Consider the following 17,378-nt stretch of genomic DNA (forward strand, 5'->3'; position numbering starts at 1 on the left):
GCCAATAGCAGTAAATATGAAGACGCAATAGTTATGATAAATTAATGTAATAATATTTTGTTTTAGCAACAAAAATATGTTGGGAAAAAAAAGCCAAGCTAATGATTAGAGTATATGTAATAAAAAGTCATGCATTGGGCATGTGCAGAGATGGCCGTCTTAAAGTACTAATCCAGAGAAAATGTATTTTATTTGTCTATCATACTAATGTAGCTAAAATTTCTTTTATAAATACTTTAACAATTCTCAACACAATAGAAATTAAGTAAATTTGCGTCAAAGTCAGTCTCGAGATTTGTTCGAAAAGTCACTTGGATTCTGCAAGTTCCCGTGCTCTCCGGAATGTGATGTCAAGACATGACAACATTTAGCCAGAGAGTGAAAAAGCTAGCAACAATAATGAGGAAGTGTGTTGCATACGGCTGTTCTGTGTCAAACGTTGACAGAGTCATCTTACATGAGTGGCCGAAAGATGAACAGATAGGCAGGTGATGGACCATGTTTGTGAAGACAAAGCGGATGCATTAGACTTACAAATTAAAGCGGACAGTAATATGTTCCAAGCATTTCACGGAGGACTGCTTTGAAAACCTGGTACAGTATTCACTTGGCTTTGGTAGCAAGTAAGTACGTATGTGTTCAATTCTTTAGTATTGACAAGTATCTACCTCGTTTTATTTGTAAGTACAATAGCGATATAGCTATATATGTCAGCTAATATCCATATCCATATCCATGTGATGTTTAGGAGGTGTCGAAATTTGGACACTTTATAAAGTTAGTGTACTGTTGACGCTGAGGTCTTGCTGAAATTCGACTACAACGGTGTGTGCTCTCAAGTGTTAGGTGCATTATATAAAATATCAGCTAAATCTTTAAATGCAGAACAATACCAAAGTTTTTGATTTTTGTTTTACGCCGACTCAGTCGCTAGTACAACAACAAATGACTCACTGTTGTGTGCAAGCAGCATCAGATGTTTAAATGTATTGGAATTCGATTATTTCGTCAACACGGTGTTTATAGATTTCTTGAGGCACCTACCTGTCTGTGTTTTGGGGTTCCACGTCAACTTTGTCAGGTCTCCCCAAATCCCGTCCTTGTGTTGCAAAGTCTTGTCCCCTAGAATAAAAATGTCCCGTATCTGCTGCAACTCATTTTACCTCCATTCATAAATTAAAAAAAAAAAAAAATTACCTTCTGTAGCATTAATTCCCCCTTCAAAATGTTGTGATATCTGACAGGCATTAGTCGCATTTAGTTCCTCCCCTTTACCTCTTTTGTTCATAGTTTTATGACTGGTGTTTGAGTTAACAGCTAGAAACATAAGATTTAAGTTAATTATATACAACTGGAGCAGCACGGTGGGGTAACTGGTTAGAGCGGTTCTAAAGACTGGGGTTCAAATTTTGGCCCCCGCCTGTGTGGAGTTGGCATATACTCTTGTGACCGTTGTAGGAATAAGCAGTTCAGATAATAATTATTAGACTTAGTAGTTGTATCCATCCATCTATTTTCCATTTAGCTTTACCTCACGAGGGTTGCAGGGGAGCTGGAGCCAATCCCAGCTTTCTCGGGGCAAGTGGCTGTGTACACCTTTAACTGGTCAGGCAATCGCAAGGCACATAAAAACATAAATACCATTCATGTATAATGATATGTACACATTATAAAAGTTTCACTTTTATATGATACATAAATAATAATAATACAAATGATTATATGACTGGCGGCACAGTGGATCAGCTGGAAAGCGTGAGCCTCACAGTTCTGAGGTCCTGGCTTCAATTCCGGACCCGCCTGTGTGGAGTTGGCATATTCTCCCCATGCCTGCGTAGGTTTTCTCTGGACACTCTGGTTTCCTCCCACATTCCCCAAAACATGCATTAATTGGACACTCTCAATTGCATGTAGGTGTGAATGTGAGTGTGAATGTTAGTTTGTTTACATGTACCCTGCAATTGGCTGGTAAGCAGTTGAGGTTGGATAGGCTGCAGCACTCCGGCGACCCTTGTGAGGATAAGCAGCTCAGAAAATGGATGGATGGATGTTTGAACAATATTGACAATGGGTGCCATTTGTTTTGGCCTGTCTAACTGTCCCCAAAAATATTTGTGCACATTCCTGTGGAACCTCACAGGTCTTGTTTAAGTACCCGTTAAGGAGCAACAACCACAGTTGCTCCTGAGACTGTGTTCAGAATCAGGATTTATTAGTTGTAGGACAGCAGCACAATAACATTAAAAATGCAACCATACAATGCAAGTCATACAATAAACAATAAACAATGACATTGAATGTGAATGAATAAAATGTGCAGAAATGGCCTATGCGGGACTGTCAGTTCCTATCTAAATTCAGTATGTACAGTAATTCAATTTCTAATGATCTGGCTCCTTCCCATAGATTACCAGCACTGTATACCATCACCTTGTTTAAATTTGCAACTGAGGTAAAACCTCCATCATCTCCATTCTCAGATGTATGAAGCATCTGGTATGAATCAAGGTCAAATTGAATAATATTAATCAAACTTGGTTAACTGGGTTCACGTCGTGTATTTTCTGTACTTTTTATTACCTTATTTTTTCAATTTTTGCTTCAGCACTATTTGCAGGATGATGGTGTATTTGAAAGATATGTTGTGCACCATTGCTTAATTAAATTATTCAAGACAGAAGTAATTCCATAAAAAGCACGGATTGCCGACAGATGTCTCCATGTTAGCCCAGATGACTGTCAAGAGAGATTATGGAGGAAAATTGAGTCCTGACAGGAAGTTCTTTTTTTTTTTCTTGCCATGTTCCCCAAGGTCTCCTGTATCAATGCTCCATAGCATGAGTCAGTTTAATTAAAATGTATTTGTGGCCGTATGACCATGTCAATGTTTTTCTCCCACAGCATGAGACATAGTCCCCCCCCCCAGGGTTGCGTCAAACCCAACTCGTGTCCAAATACATGTGTTTGCACCGCGGGCATATGTCAGCTCTGAGAGCAGTGGAAGGCTTTGCTGCATTCCCATGAATGCAGTCACATTGTCGTTCTTCTGCAAACCATCATTTCCTTCAAAATTCCATGTTGATTTCATTCCACTGCGTCACTGTCTGCCAAATGTCTCCGTCTTTATTGAAAAACACATGCAAACGGAAAACGCAAACATGCACAGTGATAAATAAACAAAACAAAACTCAATCTAAAATTGTTTGACCTTCACTTTGCGTGGATATTGAAATAATATTTCCCATATAAGAGAAGCAGACCTACAGTAACCCCTGCTGTATTTGGTAATTAAAACTGTAAATACACTGAAAAACTATGCTCCCAAATCCTTTATGTGATTTCAAACTCATATTACAAAACTCACCTTAAAATGGCTTCCAGATTAGTTAATTTAATAAAAATGCAGTGGCGGTGCATGTGTACATGCACATGCAGGGAAGACTCATTGTAGTCTACACTACAAGCTCTGAGTAGTGCTCTCAGTGAAGATCTTAACATTTATGTCAACATACTGTACTTCCTTGACACCAGTTACTACGTTCAGGTTTTTGGCGCCATGCTATTGCATCTCAAAGAATAGAAAGAGCACAAAACCGAAAATAGGTGAAATCAATAAGAGGCCAGGGTTCACTACGTAGACAGCCTTTAAGAGGACAACCTCGAGCCAGCACAAGACATTTGAATGTACCAGCAACGTTTTAAGGGAATTTATTTTATCATACAAGTCTAAAAAGAAGTTAGTAAATATCAATAGGGAACGATGAAAAAAATCTGCTCTGAACAGGCAAGAAGAGATTAAAAATTGGATGCTTAGTCGCCTTGCATTTGCCATGCCACTGCCATGCAAGCGTAAAAGAAGAGTTGTTTAATCAAAAAAAAAAGAAAATTCTTAAATGTAAAAACTAGTCACTGAGGTGAAGTGGTTCATGTTTGGTGGGTGATTCTTACTTTTTACATTTCTTCAATGTTATTCAAATAGTTAAAAAGTTTACAGCTACAAACGATATGTAAAAACAGTCAAACGTGTACTAAACTTTGATTACAGGTGACAAACAGATATCATATTAAATAAAAGAACATTACTGTTTGGAAGGGCCCTTCTCTCAATTTTTGTGTACAATCTTCTCTTCTTTCATTTTTATTTTTCATTACTATTAGCAATGTCAATATTGTACTGAGCTGCCAGAAGAAAGATGTGTTCCACGGTGCTGTTTGTCTTCTGTTCCATCACTGGTACTCTTCTGTGGTGAACAAACAAAAGCTCACTTAACTGAGCACTCGGCTAATGAGATGCACGCTATTACTCTAGTTCAGCCTAAAAACTTTCCTCTATATAGTTTTTCGACTGGTCCATCTATCCATCTAAAATTAAACTCTTTATACTGGCTTGGTAAGTTCTGTAACTCGAAGATGCATTTTCAAATTAGTCACAAGACACTCAAAAAATGTCTTCCAAGTGACATGCTGAAAATGTTATATTTTACCACAAAATCCCTTTCAATCAAAATGACTTCCAAGCAGCTTGTTTAGGCCAGGTACAATTTTCATAGAGTTCATAAAAGTAAAAATGTGTCGTTGATCTCCGAATTTCAGTGTGTCTAGTCATTACATGTGTGAGGATGACAAAAAAAAAAAAAAGATTCAGATATATTTAGTTGCGCCATGACTGCGCGAATTGGATTCACATTCTCCATTTGTCATGAAAGGAATATAAATGTTGCTCCACATTGAGTTGATGCCCTAAATTGAAATTTACATTTGCATTATCCTCATAGGAATGTGTTTGTGTGTCTTGCTGTGTTTACAACGAAGTGGAGAAGAGCAATCATGCACACACTGGCAGCTTTTGTAGCACCAATGGCCCCTATAAAAGTAAAGTTCACGACTGGCGTTTCTCTGTGAACGCAACAAAGACGGGGTTTCTATTTAGGATTATGAAAGAAACTCTTTATTTCTCTTTGTGCATCTTACACTTGTAATCATGTAAATCATGCTGCAGTGGCATGGCAGATTTATTGGAATCAGAGGATTGTAATTATTTCCCCCCAAAAAAGCACATAAAAAATCAAACAAACGTACAGCACAAATAGTGATATGTCATGGCAAGGTTTCTTGCGGGAAAGTCTGGTGAACAATTTGTGCCTTGGTTTGGGACACTCTCCCTCCAGGACAAAGCAAAAGGAACATCAAAACAAAATGTTTTAGAAAACATTTCTGTCACTTTCTCCTCAGATGCCATCTTTCTCCAGTGTCAGTATCTTTTTTCATCCAGGGATCCGAGGGTTAAGTTGTGCCCAGCATGTGTTATGCTCAGGTCAGCAGCAGACCTCGGGACCTGTGATGACAGAGTGTGTGAATGCAGGAGACTGTCAGGGGTTAAGTGTGTACAGGGGTGTGCATGGTCAGTTGAAATTAAAGGACACCCCGAACACTTCCTCCAATTCCTCTAAATACATGCATTAGACGCATCTTTTAAGTACGCAAAAGCTGAATGAAAAATAGGTCCTTTTTAGAGATGATCATCTTTACTTTAGATTGACACTGCCAGTGTAGCGTAATGAAAATCGTGTTAATTATTGTGGGTGTATCTTGCACTGGTGTAAAACTGCAGTGTAGCGTACTTAGCATAGCCTATGTCAAGGGTGTCCAACTCATTTTTTCATGGGCCACACTGCAGTTACTGTTTCCCTTGGAGAGTCATTATGACTGAAACCATAAAAATCTTTAATCACTTCTTCATATTTACACATTAAATTTCTGAACTATTTTTTCAATCAGAAGTCAAGGGGTAAGGTGTTTTTCACCCGTTGGTAACAATTTTTTTTTATATTATCATTTATGATATGACAATTTGAAATTTTGGTACACATTTGCACAAGAATCATGGAAGTTGACACGTGATTTGATTTGACAGGGCATGTAAAAATCATGTGCCATGTTGCTGGAATCCTGTGAACACCTGTGGCCTATGTCCTGTATCTTTAGTTGTCTCCATTTTTTTTGTTTCCAAATTTAACTACATAAAAGGTACAAAATAATAATGAAACTAAATGCATAAACAAAATTGGAATTCCAGACCTCTGTAAACTACAGTGTACAGTTGAAACCTGAAGTTGACATACATCTTAGGCTTAGAGACACGGACTTTTTTTCTCACAGTCTGACGTGAAATCAGACAAACCTTCAATTAGGATTACCAGGAATATTGCCCCATTGCTTTTGACAGAACCGATATAACTGAGCAGCACAGTGGCGCTGTTCTGATGACCAGGGTTCAAATCCTACCCTTGTCTGTGTGGAGTTTGCATGTTCTCCCTGTGCCTGCGTGGGTTTCTTCTGAGCTCTCCGGTTTCCACCCACATCCCAAAAACATGCAACATTAATTGGACACTCTAAATTGCCTCGAGGTGTGATTGTGAATGCGATTGTATGTATTTTGTCTCCTTGTCCCCTGCAATTAGCTGGCAACCAGTTCATGGTCTACCCTGTCTCCTGCCCGATGACAACTGGGATACACTCCAGCACTTGTGAGGATAATGGATGGATGGATGGATGGTGTAACTGAGAAGATTTTGCAAGCCGCTTTGCTCAAACATACCTGGCAAATTTTCAATATGATTGAGATCAGGGTTTTGCGATATCCACCTCAGAACATTGCTATTTAGTAACCTGTTTAAGAAAATGCTTTGGGTTGGTCAACAGTTGGTCATGATATCAGTATTTGATTGGTTTTGGGCTATTTCAGTCTATGTGTCAGTAACAATATCATTTTCCCATGTTTGTGATCACTTCTGTTGGCAACTCATTCCATTTTTTTGTTTTTTGCAGCACAGTAGCTAAATGCTGCTTCACCATGTTTGCTTTGGACCCTGCACTCCATTATTAGACCTGAGTCAGTCGATCTCAGAGCCCAACTGAGTTTGTATTCTATTAGCATTTATTTCATGTATTCAGGACCCAAACCTTTAGTGGTTTATAGACCAGTAGCAGGCAGCACGGTGGATCAGCTGGTAAAGCGTTGGCTTCACAGTTCTGACCACCCAGGTTTGATCCTGGCCCCGTCTGTATGGAGTTTGCATGTTCTACCCGTGCCTCCGTGGGTTGCCTTCGGGCACTTCAGTTTCCTCCCACATCCTAAAAACATGCAACATTAATTGGACACTCTAAATTGCACCTAGGTGTGATTGTGAGTGCGGCTGTTTGTCTCTTTGTTCCCTGCGATTGGCTGGCAACCAGTTCACGGTGTACCCTGCCTCCTGCCTGTTGACAGCTGGGATAACCTCCCCGCAACCTTCGTGAGGATAAGCAGCTAAGAAAATGGATGGATGGATGGATGGATGGATGGATGGATGGATGGATGGATGGATGGATGGATGGATGGATGGATGGATGGATGGATGGATGGATGGATGGACCAGTAGCAGAACCTAAAAAAAATATTCTAAAACTGACTGGAAGCCAGTGTAAAGACTAGAATTGGAGTTGTATGCCCTGACCACTTTGTTCTGGTCAGAACCCAAGCTGCAGCATTCTGAATGAGCTGCAGCTGTGTAATGCTCTTTTTGAGGAGCTCAGTCCGAAGACCATTACAATAGTCAAGTCTTTTTTAAACAATACATTTATGAGATTTTTCAAATATAATTTTACAAAAACAACACAATAACAGTAAAACAAAAACACAAAAAACAAAAAAACAGAAAAAAACACTATGCACAGACATAATAGTGTTTAAAAAAAAAAAAAGCACACAAATCACAAATAATTCACATTTTTTTCAAGAACTATTCTAAGGGTCTCCATATGTCCTCAAATTCCTGAGCTCTTCCTCCCATAATGCACGTGAGTCTTTCCAGTGCAACACAAGATGCCATTTCCAACATCCATACTATTGGAGGAACGTCCACTTTTTTCAAAAATAATGCAATTGTTCTCCTGGCCTTCAGGAGACCAAAGTCGATAAGCGTGGACTTCTTTTTATTAACAGCAAAATCTTTGGGATATATACATAAGATACACAGCGTTACACAATGAGGAACCTGAATTCCAACTATTATAGAAATTGTCTGAACAATAGATTTCCAATAATCTTTGGCTTTCCAATAATCCCATAAACAATGATATAAAGTACCCTTATCATTAGAGCACTGACTACACGTGTCTGGAATGTCAGGGGTCCACTGATGAAGTTTAACATGAGTCACATAAGTCCTCATCAGCCCTTTATATTGTAATAGCCTCATTCTAGTATTTATTGTTTGTTTTTGTGCTTTAAGGCATGCATGTTCCCAATCAATTACTTCAATATTTTCTTTAATATCTAGTTTCTGTGCCTCCAATCTATTTTTACTTGATTTTGTATCATCGAGACTAGAGATTTATAGAACATAGATATCTGCTTACATCCATGCAAACCTGACTGGGCAATATCTTCTAAACTGGACAAAGGGGGATGATACATTATGTTTTTGATTTGTGCTGACACAAGGTGTCAAAGTGTTTTAACTGAAGATATTTGAAAAAATGCTTATTGGGAATAGAAAATTTTTGACATATTTGAATGAATGTGAGCATTTCACCATTTACATAAAGGTCACTTATTGATTTTATACCATTATTTGCCCATAATTTAAAATCCCCATCTGCTCCTCCAGCTTTAAAAGTCGCATTACCCCATATGAGAGAAAAGCGTGAAAGTAAAGGAGTGTGCCCTATATGTTTGTGTGATTAAAACCAGATATCTTTAGTGCTTTTCAAAAATGGATTCTTGGTCTGCCGTTTTAATACTCTATTCTCGGCAGAATATGAATAATACTTTAATAGAAGGTGTGGTGCTGTTGCTTGCTCTATTTTTACCCAAGAGGGTGATGGTGATGTAGAAAAATAATACATAGCTGAGCGTAGTTGAGCAGACCAGTAATACCCTTTAAAGTTTGGAAATTGTAACCCTCCAGTTTCATAAGGCATATAAAGCAACCGTAGTCTTAATCTGTCTTTCTTATTATTCCAAATAAAATTCAGGAGCATTCTGTTGAGTCTAGTGAAAAAGATGGAAGAGGTATGGTTTGAAAAAAATGTAAACATTTCGGCAAAACTCTCATTATAACTATGTTTATACGTCCCAACATTGAAATTGGCAAACTCATCCACCTGTCTAATAACTGTTGTACCTCCAAGATTAAAGGGTCATAATTAACCTGAACTATATTGTTAACATCAGGGGAAATTTTGACCCCCAAATAAGTAAATCCATCTCTTGTGTTCAAAAAAGGAGTGTTAACCACAGGATTACGTCTCTCTTCAGTACTTAAAAATAAAAAGGATGACTTTGTATCATGAATCACATAACCTGAGAAACTACCAAACAAATTTTAATTTGCTCCAATAAATTTGGAAGGCTCGTGGATAACTTAGTCAAAAAGAGAAGGATGTCATCAGCATAAAGAGAGATTCTGTGATCTTGATCACCAATTTGGATGCCCGTCAAGCCTCTATCCATACGAATCGACATGGCCAGGGGTTCTAAGGCTAAAATGAAAAATATTGGGGAAATAGGACAGCCCTGGCGTGTGGATCTTTCCAAAACAATTGGTTTAGAAGAAATACTATTAGTGATAATACTAGCAGTAGGGTTTGTATATAAAATGTTTAACCATTTAAGGAAATTATTGCCAAATCCAAACCGCGGTAGAACATTAAATAAAAATGACCATTCAATTCTGTCAAAAGCCTGACGTGCATCCAACGACAGCAGTGCTGTGTCTTTACACTCTGCCTTTTCATGTAATATATTCAAAACTCTTCGAATATTGTGAAATCCTTGACGTTTTTAAAAAAAAAACGTTTTGATCATTATCTATTAAACTAGGTATATACTGATCCAATCGTATTGCCAGGGCTTTGCAAAGTTTTTTTGTATAGCATCCCATCAAGCTTATTGGTCTATACGAGGAATATTCTGTGGAAGGATTATTAGGTTTAAGGATCAGGGTAATCGGCGCAAGTCTCATTGTAGGAGGAAGAGTGTCCTTATTATATGATTCTTTATACATGTCCATCAATGGAGTCAATGATTGTTTTTGAAATGCTTTATAAAATTCTATAGTGAGCCCATCGGGCCCAGAAATACGGTTAGTGTTAATACTTTGAATGGCAGCAGAAATTCCTTCTTCTGTCAGATGGTTATCTAAGTTTTGCTTTGCCTCCTCTGATAGCACTGGAAATACAAGTGAATCAAGAAATGCATCCCTCTCAAACGAAGTCTGTTGTATCTCGGATTTATACAATTGTTCATAGAAATCCCTGAAAGTACTATTAATTTCTTGAGCGTCAACAGTCAAAATCTCCATTAGATGTCCTTTTGCTATTAATTGCCCGTTCTGTTTGTAATTTCCTAATCCTCCAAGCCAAAAGTTTATCCGCTTTTTCACCTTGATCGTAAAAAGGCTGCTTAAGCCATAATAAAATTTTGCCGCTTTATCTGTAGATAATTTATTATATTTACTTCTTAAAAATAGCAATTCTCTATGTTTAAGTGGATCATCTACCTGATCTAAATCATTTTCCAACTCTTTTATTTGCTTCTCTAAATCACACCGCTCTGCTTTTTGTTGTTTGGATTTAGAACTTGTATTACTAATAATTTCTCCTCGAATGTAAGCTTTGAATGCTTCCCATCTTGTACAGGGCTCCCGTTTGATCTGTATTAATCTAAAAAAATAAATCAATTTTACTTTTTATGAAGGAAGCAAAGTTCTTATTCTGCAGCCATATAGATTTAAATCGCCACTTGCAGGGGCAGTGACAAAGTTTGTCTATTTGAATATTCATAGATATTGGTGCATGGTCGCTAATCACTATACTGTCATACCAGCAGTTTTTAACCTTTGACAGAAGGTTTTGAGAGACAAAAAAGTAATCAATGCGCAATCGAGATTTCTGGGAGCCTGAATAACATGAAAATTCCATTTCAGAAGGATTAGAATATCTCCAAATTTCAACTAAATTTAAATCAACACTATATTGTTTTAAAATTGTCCTTGTTTTCGCTTTACTCGGATCGAAACCTGTAGTACGATCCAACACAGGATTTAATGTGCAATTAAAGTCCCACCCAATTATAACTGACCCATGTAAAGCAGAAATTGTGAGAAAAAAGTCTTCAAAAAATTTTGGATTGTCCTCATTTTGACCATATACACAAACCAAATTTAATGCGAGAGAGAAAATAGAATCCTGGACTATCACATATCACCCTGCTGGATCCTGAATTGTAATGGTATAGTTTTGTGAATAAAAATTAAAACACCCCGTGCATAATTAATATATGACGCTTATAGTACACTTCCAGGCCACCTATTTCTAACCTTTTTGATTTCTGAATCAGTCAAATGACTCTCCTGAAGGAGGACTATTCTAGCATTCAATAGTTTAACTCCATTGAGGCCCTATAGCTCAGTGGTTAGAGCACTGGTTGGTTTGGTAAACCAGGGGTTTTGGGTTCATATCCCACTGGGGCCTCCACTCCCTGGGGTTGTGTCAGGGAGGGCATCTGGGGCATAAAATTTATGCCAAACATATATATGCCTGTGGTGACCCTGAAAGGGACAAGCTGAAAGAAACACACAATAATTTAATTCAATTAATAACCTGTTTCCATTTATTAAGATTTCTAAGACCCCTGACATTCCAACATGTAATCTTTGAATCAACAATTTTATGACTTGTACTTTCCATAAGCATACAAAATAAAATATCAAAACAGTGACTTGGATTAACATAATGTCTGTGCAACTTAAACTAAACAACACAACATGAACCTTTATAAACAAAAATCTCTAAAACATCCCCATCCCTTACTCTAAATAAAACAGATATGGGGACTAACATCAATCCACCTTAAGGAGGAGCGGTAAAACTATTCAAGCAAACAAAAAACGGAAAGAAACAGAAATGGTGGCATCCACTCAACCCGCTAATAAAAAATAAAATAAATGAATAAAATAGCAAATATAGCATACCAGAAACTTACTACTCTTTTTCGCCCTCCACAAGTATAAAGGAGGAGGTTACTTCCAGGTTACTTTCACTTTCAGGGTCATCACAGCATATCATCTCAGATGAATGCACATATATGTTTGGCACAATTTTTACACCAGATACGCTTCCTGACACAACCCTTCTCAGGGAGTGGAGGCCCCAGTGGGATACGAACCCACAACCCCTGGTTTACCAAACCAGAGCTCTAACCACTGAGTTACAGAGCCTCTCCACAAGAATAAATAAATGAATAAAATCAAAAGAAAAAGTAATGGGTCAAACGAACTAAAAATGACCAATTTTGACCAAACACACACTGAGCAATAACTATATAAGCGAAACCAAAAACCAGTAGAGGGGCACAACTTATAAAGGTCTGACATAAGAGTGTATCATGAATCTCACCATAACGTTGAAATGATTGATAAAAGCTCTCAGCTTCTCTCGGCGTGGAAAACAGCTGCATTCTTCCTTCATGTGGAACTCTCAACTTGCAGGGGTAAATCTGTAATTCACGGTAAAGCCCTTTCTCCACAAACGTCTTTCTCACCACTTTGAACTCATTGCGTTGGCGCATGGTTTCGACCGACAAATCTGGTGCAAATGAGAGCTTCTTTTCGTCATGGGTAATGTTGAGCTGCCTAGCGGTGCATATAACAAATTCTCCGTCTTGAAACTTCAGAAATCGAATGATCACAGCTCTACACTGCCCTGGTTTTGGCCGCGCCAGAGTCCGGTGTACACGCTCAAGAGTGAAGCTCCTGTCACCGCCTAGTTCCAACCATGTTGGTAACTCGTGCTCCACAAACATCCAACAAGGACCGATTCATTTCAGCATTTTCACGTAGGCCAAACAGACGAAGGTTTTTGCGGCGCCCCCGGTTCTCTAAATCATCCGCCTTGGTTTCCAACAGAGCGATGCGTTTGGCAGCAGTAGCTAGCTCCACTTTAGGCACCTCCAAATCATCTTCCAGGGATGATATACGCTCCTCGGCTTCAATTACACGCGCTGTGTTGGAGGCTGCGTTGTTCCTGATCTCAACCATGCTTTGCTCCAAAGCATTGATAGAGTTGTTCATGTCTTTCAAATGGGAGTTTGTGGTGTCAAACTTGGAAACAAGATCTGAGCGGAGGGCTTTTAGCTCCGTTAGATCAGAGCGGAGGGCTTTTAGCTCCGTTAGCACAGCCGCCATGTCTGCAACGCTTTCACAGGCCTCCTCGTGCTCTTCTCCGTGCTGATGATTAGATTTTTGCTTTTGCGTGCCACGAGTCCGGCCATAGCCTAACCCTTCATGTGGTCTCAGACATTTTTCAAAGTCACTCTTACACTTGTATTCGGGTAGTTAAATGTTTTTATGCGGAGTTGAGCGGAGCCTCGATATTATGCTGCCATCTTGTTTTTGCTGCTCGACAGTGCCCCTCCTTCGATAGTGAAGTCTAGTTGAGATAAAAGCACGGATGAGCTTCTCCTAGTCTGCTTGACACAAGCAAGGCTTCACTCTAGATATGTTCTTCAGATGTTAAAATGTATTTTTGGTAATTGATTTGATATGACTGTTGAAGGTCAGGTCGGAATCAATCAGAATACCAAGGTTTTGTCCTTGGTCTTTGGTATTAAAGATAGTCAGTCCAAATTTTGCTCTTTTCTATATTACCAAAAAACAATTATCTCAGTTTTGTTTTGCTTTAGTTAAAAAAAATAACACAAACTGGCTCATCCAGTTATTTATCAGCTTTAGACAGTGGTACAACACTTCAATGGAACTGTAGTCATCTGAAGACACTGCTAAATTTAACTGTCATTTACATTGATATCCATCCATTCATTTTCCACGCTGCTTATTCTCACAAGGGTCACAGGAGAGCTGGAGCCTATCCCAGCTACCTTTGGGCAAAAGGCAGACTACACCCTGAACTTGTCGCCAGCCCGTCGCAGGGCAGATATTGACATCATCGTGAATAAATCCCACGCTACCCGCACAGGTGTCTGTACCACTACAATATCAGTGACTCTTCTGCATATCAATGATAGTCCAAATTAAAGTTCTACGGGTAGGATACACAGGCTGAACAGGGGTGATCCAAGAACTGACCCCTGAGGGACCGTATAGGTTATTGTCATTTGTTGAGATTGAGCATTTTATAAAGTTACAAAGGAGCTCATTTCCTCCAGGTAGGACCTGAACCATTTAAGGACTGTTCAATTTTGTATAAACTCACGTTGGAGCTCCCTCCAAAGATTTTCTATTGGGTTTAGGTCTGGAGACTGGCTAGTCCACGCCAGAACCTTGATATGCTTCGCACGGAGCCACTCCTTGGTTTTGCTGGTTGAGTGCTTCGGGTCATTGTCACGTTGAAAGACCCAGCTATATCCCATCTTTAATGATTTGACTGAGGGAAAGAGGTTGTTCCCCAAAATCTCGTAATACATGGCCGCGTTCATCCTCTCCCTAATACAGTGCAGTCGTCCTGTCCCATGTGCAGAAAAACATCCCCAAAGGATGATGTTACCACGACCATGCTTCACAGTTGGGATGGTCTCCTTGGGATGGAACTCATCATTCGTCTTCCTCCAAACACGGTTAGTGGAATTATGACCAAAAAGTTCCATTTTGGTCTCATCTGACAACAAAACTTTCTCCCATGACTCCTCTCGGTCATCCAAATGGTCATTGGCAAGCTTACGACGGGCCTTGATATGTGCTGGTTTAAGCAGGGGAACCTTCCGTGATTCCATGATTTCAAACTATGACGTCTTCGTGTATTACCAACAGTCACCTTGGAAACGATGGTCCCAGCTCTTTTTAGGTCATTGACCAAGTCCTGTCGTGTAGTCCTGGGCTGATTCCTCACCTTTCTAAGGACCATTGAGACCCCACGAGGTGATATCTTGCATGGGGCTCCACTCCGATTGAGATTGACCGTCATGTTTAGCTTCTTCCATTTTCTAATGATTGCTCGAACAGTGGATCTTTTTTCACCAAGTTGCTTGGCAATTTCTCCGTAGCCCTTTCCGGTCATGTGGAGTTGTGCGATTTTGTCTCTGGTGTCTTTGGACAGCTCTTTGGGCTTGGCCATGTTACAAGTTTGAGTCTTACTGATTGTATGGGGTGGACAGGTGTCTTTATGCAGCTAATGACTTCACACAGGTGCATCTAATTCAGGATAATACATGGAGTGGAGGTGGACCATTAAAGGCGGACTAACAGGTCTTTGAGGGTCAGAATTCTAGCTGACAGACAAGTGTTCAAATGCTTATTTGCAGCTGTATCACACAAATAAATCGTTAAAAAAATCATACATTGTGATTTTGGGATTTTTCTTTTGAGATTATCTCTCTCACAGTGGACATCCACCTACGGTGAAAATTTCAGACCCCTCCATGATTTCTAAGTGAGAGATCTTGAAATATAGCAGGGTGTTCAAATACTTATTTTCTCCACTGTATCTTATGATCTCTCATGTCAAAATCTGCAGTGAGATCCAACAAGTTCAAAATTGAACCCTTTCACCTTGAGACTTCCTAGCTGTGTGGCCATACTGTGGTACAGTAATTGTTTTGCTGTGGTTAATATCACACTCTTACACTAGCTTCAGCCTGCATCTTCACAATTTTTTCCCTGTGTTGATATGCAACTTTCTAACCAAAGCGCATTCATCTATGGGACACAGAAACTGTTTTTTTCCTGTGTGGTATGAACAGATGAATGCAGCTCCTTTAAACATCTGAAAATTGCACCCAAGGATGGACCTGAATTATGCAAGTCCACACATCTTCCTGATATATTGGCTGATTTCTTTTGACTTTCTCATGGTGTTACACACAGAAGCAGTGTATTTCAGGTGTGCCTTCAAATCCATCCACAGGTTCCGTCAAGAAAACATGCTGAAAAATCACATGGGCCCATTCCAGTCTCTGTGTCAGCACATTAAATGCATAGTCCATATCATACAGAGTCGCAGGGTACCTGTGGGAGACACCAGCAATGATAAAATAAATAATTGAAGTTTTGAGCGAAAACACAGCGAGAGTGACAGAAACAGCTGCTGGCATGATCAGGAGGTCATATTAGATCACAAAAGTGAGGAAGAAAACAAATTCTTGTCCCCAGGGGGCTGTCTTAGATGTGGCGTAGGGGATCACATGCCACCGCATACACAACTACGACAGTGTTGTGTGCCTGTGAAAGAGAGACAAACAGAGAGATCCATCCATTTTCTGAGCTGCTTATCCTCATCAGGGTCGTGCAAGTGCTGGAGCCTATCCCAGCTTTCATCAGATAGGAGGTGGCGTACACCCTGAACTGATTGTCTGCCAATCGCAGACAAACAGAGAGATGACGTAAAAACAAAAGGCCCCTTAATTTCAATATGGATTGTTTTTTTTGTTGTTGTTGTTTTTTAAAGAAAAACATGCAGCAAACACACATAGCAAAGTGTCATAAACTGTGGTACAATGATTGCTTTTCAGGATGGGAGTGAGGGTGTTCATTTGTGAGAATCTCAGCTTTCGAATTTTGCAGCTGTGATTTGTCTTCATTTATGGACTGGATAGGTAAACAAACGGGTACCAATGTGGTTCTGTGCCAATGTGTACATAGATTGTGAGCTTCTTTGAACATATGAAGTTGCTTGTGAGGGCAGTCAGCGGATAAACATTGATCCTCCCTTTTACTTAGTATGTTTATGTGACACAACTAAGGGCTATTTTGGAGTTGTTATTGACTAAGACCATGTGTACAAAGTGTGCAACGCACATTTCCCGCCACTCTGAGGCCTGCTAGCAGAAATTATTAATCAGGAGGTTGTTAGAATTAGGCTAAACACCCTTCGGCCTCTCACGCACACACACACACACACACACACACCTACACATGCACACACTTACAGAGAACAACACAATATCTGACCATGAAAATAATAAATGAATACTTGCGGTAGCCAAACACACAGAAAAGGGCCTGTGCATGTTAGGAGGGTAGATGTGCGGATTTGGGTTTGGATGTCCAAAATGCTTTAAGGCTTGTTTGCTTCGTCTTGGACGTTCAACAAAAGTCAGTTTGTTACAGTAGCAGGGGGCCTCTGAGGGTATTAATATCCACTGATGCAGATGTCTGAATGTCAACAGTTGTCCATAAGAAAGGCTGTTGTGTTCAATGTCAATTTGGATGTCTGGTGATCAACATTTGGTGGGCCTATTTTGGTTGGGGGCTTCACGAGTGCCTTCAAAAAGTACATGTTTGTCACTGACTCGGCCTGAACTCTGTCACTAAAGTGAATCACAGTCACTTGGCTTTTTCATAATACCACCAAAATAAATACAAAGCACTCTATTTAGAATG

The sequence above is a fragment of the Syngnathoides biaculeatus genome, chromosome 8, assembly GCF_019802595.1.
Source record: "Syngnathoides biaculeatus isolate LvHL_M chromosome 8, ASM1980259v1, whole genome shotgun sequence".
Classification (NCBI taxonomy): Eukaryota; Metazoa; Chordata; class Actinopteri; order Syngnathiformes; family Syngnathidae; genus Syngnathoides; species Syngnathoides biaculeatus.